The following is an 11334-nucleotide window of genomic DNA, read 5'->3' as shown; positions in this document are numbered from 1 at the left end:
TATACACCCAGAATTAGAACAAAATGAAGCAGCAACAGTCCCAAGAGGAATAGGAATGAGCCCACGAATAATTTGTAGCTAATTATGGCTCTTTCTTTCCTTGCCAGCCCAGCTAAAGAATTCTCCATCTTACAAATCCAATAATGGCAGTGCCACCCCCACCCACATTTCCATTCCTCCCACCCCAAGTGATTGGTTATGCTCCATGTTTTGTAAGGGTGCTGAACTCACTTTTGCACTTGATAAATTATCCATAATGGAGAAGAGAACTAATCCAGGCTTTGTACCCACTCAGCTAGGTCACAGAAAATCTTGAGCCTTCAAAACCTAAATGCAGAAATCCCAAATGGTAGAAAGCAGGATTGCCAACAATTTGTATGAAAAATACTTGGTAGTTTCAGTTTAGTGCTCAGCAGGGACCAATATTGTACCACACTGCATAGAAATCTATCATACCAATAGGTTCTATCAATAGACATGTAGATGGATTACTAAGGTGGAATGATAGATACATTGACAGGCAAGGTCACTGTATTATGTATTTTTACTGGACTATTTTTCTTTGTTCCATGGAAAATTTCAATTTGGGGATAAGGATCCAGAAACTACTAATAAAAAATCAAAATGCATCAATAAAATTTATTTTTAAAAAAAGAAATATGGGGTCTAGATGAAATAATAGTGCCATTTTACTCTGTACTAGTTGGACTACATTTGGGGTATTGCCTGCAATTCCAGGCAACACTTTTTGAGAGGGAGGTATAGAAGTTAATCATACCTAGAGGAAATGACTTGATTCCTAGGCCAAGTGGTGAGGAGGAGAAGAGGCAGAGAGCATGATATTCAAATGTTTGAAGGACTATCTTCTGAAAGTAGGAATAGATTTATTCTGGGTTACTCCAATGAATAAGACTAAAGCAAACGGATAGAAATTACAGAGACACAGATTTTGGCTTAATGTAATGAACTAGAGCTATCTGAAAGGAACTAGAGCTTGAGTAGGAGTGAGGAGGAAGTGCGTTCCAGGCATGGGAGAAAGCTAATCAAAAACTTGCACACAGAGATGGAATGTCATATACAGTGAACACCAAGAAGGCCTTGTAGGGGAGTGATGTGTAATAAGCCTGCAAAGGTAAAAAATCTGGTGGTAGCCAGAGTATGAAGAAAGTTGGTGAAATAGGAGTCTACAATGTCAAAAGGCACAGAATTCTGGTCAAGGAGGATCAGGACTTGAGATAAGCCATAGGATTTGGTCATTAAGAGATTAGAAAGAAAAGTTTCAATAGGGTAGTTGAGGTGGAAGACATTACAAGAGGTTAAAAGATGGGTGGGTGATGAGGAAGTGGAGGTAGTGGACATACTTTTTCCTTTCTAGAACTTTGGCAATAACACAGGAGGGAAGGAGGGGAGAGAGAGAGAGAGAGAGAGAGAGAGAGAGAGAGAGAGAGAGAGAGAGAGAGAGAGAGAGAGAGAGAGAGACTGATAGCTTGGAGGGATAAAAGGGTCAAGGGAAAGTATTTGATTATGGTTGTTCTTGGTTTAGGACTGGGAACACCTAATCATTTTTATAGACATGGGAAACAGTGAGGAAAAATGGACAGAATGCAGATACAAAAGAGGAAGGAGGATCATTGGAGAGACTTCCTAAAGCAAATAAAAAGGAGGCTTACCACTTTATCTTCTGAAACCAGAGGGAAGGGAGAAGAATGGATCCATATGGAAAAATATTTTTGAGATGTAGAGGAAAGGAATTGAAGGAATTCAATGAGGATGCCTTCATTTAAGTCTAAGGCAAAGTTCTCTGCTGAGAGGGGGTGTTAAGCATGGGGCTGGGGACCTAAGGAAAGATGAGCCGGTTGGGAGCAGCTTCTGTTATTAGTATAATATGGGAGTCAATCTATGATTAATAAAAAGATTGTCATGTGATAGAGAACAATTTATATTGGACTTAGTCAGAGACTGAGAGTGAGTATAGGCTCTGGACTTATTCTCCCAGTCCTCAAGGAATGCGCAGTCGAAGTCCTCAAGAGCTTAGCTATATCTTCTTGTCAGGGTTAAGTGTTTGTGGGATTTTAATTCCATTGCTTTCCCTCTATTAATTATTTCCTATTTATCTTGCATATAGCTTACTTTGTATATATTTGTTTGCATATTGTTTCCCCCATTAGATTTAAGCTCCTTGAAGGCAGGGACTGTCTTTTGCCTCTTTTTTTATCCCTAGTACTTAGCATAGTGTGTGGTACATGATAGGTATTAATAAATGTTTGTTGATTGATTTATTGCTATCCACTGAAGCCCCCATTTTCCTGTGATCCCTTCAGTGTCAGTAGTCATTTAATACTTCTTCCATACAATCTAGCTATTGCTTGGTACCCCAATATAATTTTGATCATCTGCTTTCTCCTCAATATCAAGTAACCAATTAATATTGGTTAGCTGTTACAAAGGGAAATTCACTTAAAAACCATAGTAGACCAAAAATATAAACACATCACCCTGAATCTGGGCATTTTCTCCTCTCTACTACTTTGGTCTGTGGAGGGAGTGGACTGAAACCTAAAGCAGTTGCTAGAAATATTTCTACCACCAAGTGTACTTCCATAGCCAATGAATGAGTCACACTCCCTTGCTTGTAGGGCAGTGTCTGGGTTAGGTCAAGTGGGTAGATCCTCTGGGCTAATTACTTCCTGAGCTTAGCTATTGGACCTCTGGTGTTTCTTTTGATCTTTTAGAGCTCACAAAGTCCTAGTCCCTTACATCTCCAAGAATGACAACAAGAACAGAAAGCTATTTTGCTGTGCACTCTTGGCTTCATCTCGGCCCTGAGTAGGGAAAGCAGTCTGCTAGCATTCTCTCCTTCCTCACACAGGCTTATGATCACAGTCCTGGCCTCAATCATCACCATTGAGCAATCTGACCATTTAGTGTCTCTTGCATGTACCCTCAATTCTGGCTCAGAATCTAATTAAAAGGCTTTTCTTCCCCATACAAGTAAGGAAGGAAACAGGAAATAGTCACAGAATACTTTGTTCATGCTCTGGATCAGAAGCAGAGCTCATCCACTCTACATCTTCATGTAGTTCTAGAAGCAGATTCCTCAACATCCGTGGGATCTGACCTCAGGCAGAGTCCTCTGGACAGGTTCACAAGATTGGGAGAGAAAAGGAGGTGGATAATGCAGGTTACCTAGGATTAGAATTCAGTAGGATGGGACCACCGAATGGTCAGAAAGACCATAGATTTAAGGGTGAAGGAGAGGGCATCATTGAAATGGATGTCCAGCAGAGCTTGTCTCTACCATGAAGAGAAGGAAGAGAAACAAGAACAGAAGTGATTGGCAGGAATAATGACATCAAAGACTCCTTTCAACTCTAAGATCCTAGGAATCTATAATGAACATTGAAAATCTGATCCATGGTTCAGATGCTGTCCTTGAGGCTGCTGCTATTCACTGCATTATCATGATACTAATTGAAAAAGGACTGCTAAGAATGTGGTTGATGTTTTTTGGAAACCAAATGTAAGGTTCAATTACTCTAGAGGGCAAAAGGACTGGCTCTGGGGTTAGAGAACTTAAATCCAAATCTTGCCTCTGACAGTTACTGCCTATGTGACATTAGTTAAGTCTCTTAATGTTCCTGGGCCTCAGTTTCCATGTTTGTCAAATGAGGGGATAGATTACAAAGCCTTTGAGGTTTCTTCTAGCTATAAAATGATATGTATGATAAAATGGGGTCAGGGAGGACAATCTGCACCCTTTGTGCTGTTATGGGAAGGTAAAGGGAGCATCTGTAGGTAAGAGCCCCTGAAAATCCTGCCTGGTAGGCTGAAAGCATGGAAGTTTTCTCAGCTTGTTTTGTGGAGATGTCCAATTCAATTTGTGAGGATTGGTCAGGTTATTTTTCCCCCAAAAGTGATTTATATGAGGTTGTAACTTTGTAGATTAAACCTTTAAAAAAAACCAAATTCCCAAAACTGCTCCTACTCTGGCCAGCCCTCCCAAGTAACAAAGTCAAACATTAAAACAACTGAGCAAAACCAAGATTAAACAAATTCTATAGCTAAAAAACATGCGTCCAAATAACATTTCAAGTTATAAAAGCCAATATTTTCATTTTGGTCTAGAACTGTGATTTCTATCATGTAGAACTCTCTCCACCAGTGCAGATTTGCAATTCATCTATAATGTATGCTTTTTATTTTATTTTGTTTTGGGGGGAGGCAATCAGGGTTAGGTAATTTGCCTAGGGTTACAGAGCTAGTGTCTAAGGCCAGATTTGAACTCAGCTCCTCCTGACTCCAGGGCTGGGGCTGTATCCACTGTGCCACCTAGCTGCCTCTATAATATATACTCTTAAAGAGATATGTAAGGCAACAAGAAATTAGGTGACTTACTCCAGGTTAAACAACTAGTAGGACGCAGGACAGGAACCCAGATCTTCCTGACCCCACCCCCTCCTTCTATCCATCATTCCACCCTATCCCTTGGCTGACATTTATATAGTGGTTTAGAGTTTGCAAAATGCTTTAACTGCATTTTCTTATTTGAGCCTCATGAGAAGCCTATGAAGTAATATTATCCCTATTTTACAGATGAGAAAACTGAGACATAGGAAGAGTAAATTTTTGCCCAGCTCATAAGCCTCAGAGTCAGGATATGAACCTAAGTCTTCCTGAGTCAAAGTTCATCAGTCTTACTTCTGTACCATGCTATGCCCAGTGAATATATCTAGACAAGAAAAGACTAGAATTGAATAGAATGAGTAGAAATATACCTGAATACTTCCATATGCAAAGGCTAGAGCCTTCCTTATTCTAAAACAAACAAACACAACACAACACAAAACAAATCGAAAAACCTAGATCATAAATCTTGCTAACACAAAGTGGATAAAGTGTTGGTCTTGGAGTTAGGAAGATCTGAGATCAAATCCAGCCTCCTACACTTATTAACTGTGTGAACCCTGCAACTCTGGGAAATCGTTTAATCTCCCTCAACTTCAGTTTACCCATCTGTAAAATAGATATCATAATAGTACCTACCTCTCAGAGTTATTGAGAGGATAAAATGTAATAATATTTGTCAAGTACTTTTCAAACTTGAAAATGTTATATAAATGCTAGTGATAAGGAGGAGGAGGAGGAAGAAGAGGAGAAAGCACATTGGAAATGTATAATTTAAAGATCAAGTGAGAAAATAGTAGCTTTGCTGTAGTCTTAACAGATTAGGAGCTCAGCTTGGTCTCCCAACTAATGGTTTCATCACTTTGATATTTTTTAACTAAATAGAAATATGAAAATAATAACTTTTAGAGTTTTAATCCAAACTGTTTCAAGAAGGAGTGGGAAAAATTCACAGGTGTATATTTATAGCTTATCATGAAAGGGAAGTAAAATGTTGTGGTATACTTCTGATTTTTTTTATAAATAGTTGTAACATGTAAACAAGAAAAAGAACCCAATGAAAGTGAACCTCGAACTTTGTAGTGCCCCTCTGACTTCTAATCTTTGTTAAGTAGGTACATACATACACTGTTGTCCCTAGTATGTCCATAATTTAATCAATGAAAGAACCCACCTTTTTCCATCATAGTTACTACTATAGTTATTTCTATGTAACTAGATATAGAGCACTTAGATCTTAGGCATCAGAGACCCCAAGGTCATCCACTACATCCTGGACCATTGCCAGTCATCTTGACTTTTGCCTTGCCACTTGACTTCTGTGATTCTGCAGGAGAAAGTTAGGCTGATGACTTTGCTCAGCTCTGCCTCACTTATATCCAATTCTTACCATGTCAATAAATCCCCTGTGATGTCACTGATCCTCTCTGAAAACAAAGGACAAACAACAACCACAATGTCCATGCCATTTGATGTTGTGCTATGTTCACCTAATGTTTTGTATGAATCTCTCTAGGTCACTGTCTACCTCCCCATCTTCTTCACAGGAATCTTGAATTGCACATGCTCTGCAGTTTCCTTTGGCATATTGGCAAGAGAGCTGGCTGCCTGAATTTCTGCCTCTGACATGTACTGACTGTGTGCCCTTGGGCGAATCACCCCCTCCCCATGTCAGTGCTCTGAGAAATTCTCTAAGACTATAGGTTGCAGAGTAAACACTAATTTACAGAGGCAGCTAGGTGACACAGCAGATAGAGTGCCTGGATAGGTTGAACTCAGGAAGACCTCAGTCCAAATTTGGGCTCAAATACTTAGTAGCTGTGTGACCCTAGGCAAGTCATTTAACCCTGTTTGCCTCAGTTTCCCCCTCTGTAAAATGAGGATAATAATAGCACCTAACTCTTAAGGTTGTTGTGAGGATCAAATGATGTAATAATAGTGGAAGCCATGGGAAGAGATGAGTTATCAGTGGAAAGTATATCAAGAAAAAAGAACAGAGGACTTGAGGAGAGAACCCTGGGGAATGAGGGTAGGTGCATATGCGCGTGCGCACGTGCACACACACACACACGCACACACACACACACACAGAAGGAAGAAGAGCCAGGGAAACGAACTGAGAAGAAATATCCAGAGAGGTAGGAGAAAAACCAGACATTTTAGTGTAATGGAAACAAAGAGGATGTTTTGAGAAGAAGGGTGTGGTCAACAGTGTTAAATTGTGCAGAGAGGCCAAGAAGAATGAAAATTGAAAAAAAGACTATTGGATATCACAGTTAGGAAGTCTGTGGACACTTTAATAGAGAATCATATTAGCAGAGTGATGATAATGAAGGCCAAGACCAGAAAGAATAATGATGAAATGAAGACAGCAGTTAAATCCCACTCTTTTGAGAAGTTTTGCTGTGAAAGTATGTGAATATGGCACTGTGGTACTGTGGATAGAATATTGGGTTTGGAGTCAAAAATACCTACATTGATATCCTGCCTCTAACACTTAATAGCTGCATTACTATGGTCAAGTCACTTAAACTCTCTCTGTGACTCAGTTTTCCTCATCTATAAAATATGCATAATAAAACTGGAAGTACCTACATTGCAGAGTCATTGTGGGATTTTTACTAGATGATTATATAAAGTGATTTAAAACCCTTAAAAGGTATTTTCTAAATATCACCTATTATTTTTCCAGTGCCTTATACATAGTAGGTATTTGATAAATGCTCATTGAATTGGATCACCTGTTATGTACCTTGCCAGAAACTCTCTCTTCTGTGTTATAGGTGGTAAAGAAGAAACAACACATGACTCCTGCCCTCCAGGAGCTCACATTCAGATTAGGAATACAAGACTCATGAATGTGAAACAATTAGAAAACATTAGAGGCTGTGGTAAAAAAAAAAAAAGGCAACAGACAACAAGCTGGGCCAGAGATCCTTGGTCTGATAAATGTCTATATTTTGCTCTGTTCCATGAATTCCTTTGGCAGGAAAAAAGACATGGCTTTGGAGAATTGTAGAGGCAGTCAAGAGAAAGAAAGAAAGAAAGAAAGAAAGAAAGAAAGAAAGAAAGAAAGAAAGAAAGAAAGAAAGAAAGAAAGAAAGAAAGAAAGAAAGAAAGAAAGAAAGAAAGAAAGAAAGAAAGAAAGAAAGAAAGAAAGAGAAAAGAAAGAAAGAAAAATTTATAGTATCACAGAATTATTGAGTAGCAGAGTTGGAAGTCAACTCCAGGGCTATCTTGTCCAAGATATCCCCGAAAAAGAATCCCTTCTCCATCACACCCAGTAAGTAGTCAGCAAGGGTTTATTTCTTCCAGTGAGAGAGAAATGATCACTTCTTTGTGTGAGCCTTTTGGATAGCTCTGTTAGGAAGTTTTCCTTGCATAGATCCTAAATCCACATTATGGAAATTTCTATCCATGGCCTTCTAGAGCCAAGCAGAACAAATCTGATCTCTCTTGGGACTGATAAACCTGCCAGTACTTGAAGACAAAGTTGTTTACTTCCACCAGCACCCCTTCGGTGCCAGGGCAGTGTACCTCTCATATACGTCAGCTCCCTTCACCGAATCTTGAGGCTCAGAGAGGGTACTTCTGCTCTTTCATAGTGTAGCTTTCTATCCTGAGCAGCTTCCAGGATATACAAATTAACACAGGCTGATTATGAAAAGCTTTTCAGAAGTGGGCAGGATGGAACTGGCTGTTTCTAGCAAGGCCCCAAAACCAAGAGGAAGGGGCCGTTTGGACCTGCCTAGAGAGTGAATATTCTACTTCCTAGTTGAAAAGGGGGCAGTATCAAATACAGCTGAGAAGGCTATAAAAGGATTAAGGAGAATTTAGGAGTAGAACTTAAAGAAGTAGACTCAAGAAGCAGGAGAAGGTAGTTGGCAAGACAAGGCAAAGTAAATAAGAAAAGGTAAGTAGCAATTAGAGGGTAAAAAAGTAAAAGGTAAGTAACAATTAGAGGGTAAAACAGATTGGTAGGGTGGCTTGGTGAGTGGGACAATTTGGTGAAACTAGATTGGTGTAAGGCTGAAAGAGGAGGTGGCTGTAGCTGTGAAGTTATTGTTGAGCCTAAGGAAAGAAAGTTGTGGTTATCAAATTATTTAAGAGCTGATAAGTTATTGTAAATGTTTTAACCAAGTCTTTAGGATTTAACTTAACAAGTGGTTAAATTTTTTTTTAAAAGGCTAAAAATGTCAACTAGTATGGAGGGTAGGGGAAATCATACAATGATTTTCATCGTGTGTGATGTTTTTATTTTTGCCTCAGCTGAGTGACTATTATTTTTGTTCCAAGTGTAGGCTGAACTCCCTCCTGAAGGAGAAGGGGAAGGGATTCTACCCTCCAAATTGTTGGGGAGAAATGTGTTTCTAAAGGAAATAGAAGCAAATTTTCAATGGGGGAAAAAGAAGGAATTTGAGATGGAAGAGGAGAGATGCGATCCTCCTTAGGATGTTGGAGAGTAGAAAAGTATTACACAGAGGAGGAGAGGAGAGGGAAAGACAGCTGCACAATTAGAGATTAAAAACAGATTTGAGGTTCTTCATGGAGATGAGGCTACTGGATGCTTGTAGGAGAAAGATGCTGATTATGCTCCAAAGAATGATCTAGTAGAGCCCCAGAGGAGTTCAGGTGAAAGATCCTCGAGAAAAGATCAGAGGAAGAAAAGAAGACAAGTAGTAGTTGGGAATTCCTTGCTCAGGGGGACTGAGGCAGCTAACATCAACTAGATAACAATAGCTTGTTGTCTTCCCAGGGCACATATCCAAGACATAAAAGAGAAACTCCCAACACTTATCAAAACAGATGACAACTACCCACTACTAGTGATTCATGTGGGCGCAAATATCACTGCCAGAAGGAACCAAAGAAGTATTGCCAACAATTAAGTCTCAGACAAAAAACTGAAGAGCACAGGGACCCAGGCTGTGTTTTCTTCACACTTGCCCGTTGAAGACAAGGGATGCCGAAGAGAAAAAATAATGTGGGAAGTGAACAGCTGGCTGAGAATGGGATTTAGATTTCTGGACCATGCCTTAAAAAGAGGGGTGATGGATTCCTTGCCAGAAATGGAGTACATCAATGAAAAGCTGAATGCATTTGCTGAATGTCTTACATCTAGAATCAAAAGGTAATTAAGGAGAGAGAGAGAGAGAGAGAGAGAGAGAGAGAGAGAGAGAGAGAGAGAGAGAGAGAGAGAGAGGAACAGAGAAGACTACTCGTGCATATCACCCAAGTTAGAAACCATATAAAACACCCAAAAAGAAGAAATTGGAATTGAGGCACAGTTCACAAAAGGCAAAATTCAAGAAAGGAACCAGGAGGAAAACCCATGGCCTCAAATATCTATAAACAAATATCAAAAGTTTAGGCAACAAACAAGGGGAAATAGAGGTAAATTTGAGATATCATTGAGATTTGGTGAAATGAAACCTATGACTGGACCGTTACTCTGGGTGGGTGTCCAATGTCTTTTGACTTTATTCAAAAGACACAGAACAATTTTTTTGTTTCTGTTTTAGAAAAAAAAGAGGATGGATTAGCCCTTTATATTTAGAAAATATACTCCGGGAGCAGCTAGGTGGTGTAGTAGATATCCGGCCCTGGATTCAGGAGGATCTGAGTTCAAATCCGGCCTCAGACATATAACGCTTGCTAGCTACATGACCCTGGGCAAGTCACTTAACCTCATTACCTAGCCAAAAAGAAAAAAAGAGAAAAGAAAATATACTCGGGTGAGAAAAGACAGAAACTAGAGGGGAGAAGCATGATAGACAACATTTGGGTGAAGTTTGATGGAAGGAGAAATAGAAGTGATTTTGTCTTTGGAGCATAATACAGACTACCTGGCAGAAAGAGAAAACAGATGAAGAATTTGGAAAATATCACAAGTCTGTCACAGAGGAAAGACATACAAGTGATGAGAAATTTGAATTATCTAGATAACTGCTATAGTTCTCATTCTCTCTCTCTCTCTCTCTCTCTCTCTCTCTCTCTCTCTCTCTCTCTCTCTCTCTCTCTCTCTCTCTCTCTCTCTCTCTTCTCTCTCTCGCTCTCTCTCCCTCCTTCCCTCCCTCTCCCAAAAGTAAAGCAGCTAATGGTTTCTTTGTCTACCTTGGCATTAATTCCATCCTTTAAGAAAAATGGAAGAACCAAGTAGAGGAAATTCTATTCTAGATTGGATTCTCCTAATAGGAAAGAACCAGTTTGTAAAATGGAAATGACAGGATCCCTGGATAGATGTGACCGCTCCTTCATGGACTTTGTTCTAGAAAAGGATGGGAAATCTGAGCATAATCTGACATGCATTCTAGACTTCGGGGAAAGCAGATTTCAAAGGATTCAGAGGTGCTAGATACAGGATTTCATGGGATTAAAATGCTACAGAGAAAATCATCCCAGAAAGCATAGGAGACACTCAATACTGAAATGCAAAATGCAAAAAGGAAACAATTCCACTGAGGAGGAGAAATGTGATTTTTCTAAAGAGACTAATGTAGGTGCACAGGGAATACACCAACCAACTTAGACTTAAGAAAAAAATGTACAAAAGATGGAAGCAAGGCCAGGTAATAGAGGGTGAATACAGGTGCTTGGCACAGTCCTGTAAAATCAGTGCCAGTCAAGAATATTTAAAGTTCAGAATGAGCTGAGGCTGGTAAGAAAAGCTAAAGACAACCAAAAGGAGATTTTGGAAGGTTTTTATTTTATTTTATTTTAATTTATTTATTTGGGCAATTGGGGTTAAGTGATTTGCCCAGGGTCACACAGCTAGTAAGTGTCAAGTGTTTGGTCTGAGGCCAGATTTGAATTCAGGTCCCCTGACTTTAGGACAGGTGCTCTTCCCACCGCGTCAGCTAGCTGCCCCTCTAAATATATCTTAAAAAAAAAACTTCCAGGGCAGCTAGGTGGTGCAGTGGATAGAACACT

This window comes from Phascolarctos cinereus, unplaced genomic scaffold (genome assembly GCF_003287225.1).
Source record: "Phascolarctos cinereus isolate Bilbo 61053 unplaced genomic scaffold, phaCin_HiC Scaffold_5;HRSCAF=322, whole genome shotgun sequence".
Lineage (NCBI taxonomy): Eukaryota > Metazoa > Chordata > Mammalia > Diprotodontia > Phascolarctidae > Phascolarctos > Phascolarctos cinereus.
Note: the sequence above shows the minus strand (reverse complement) of the source record.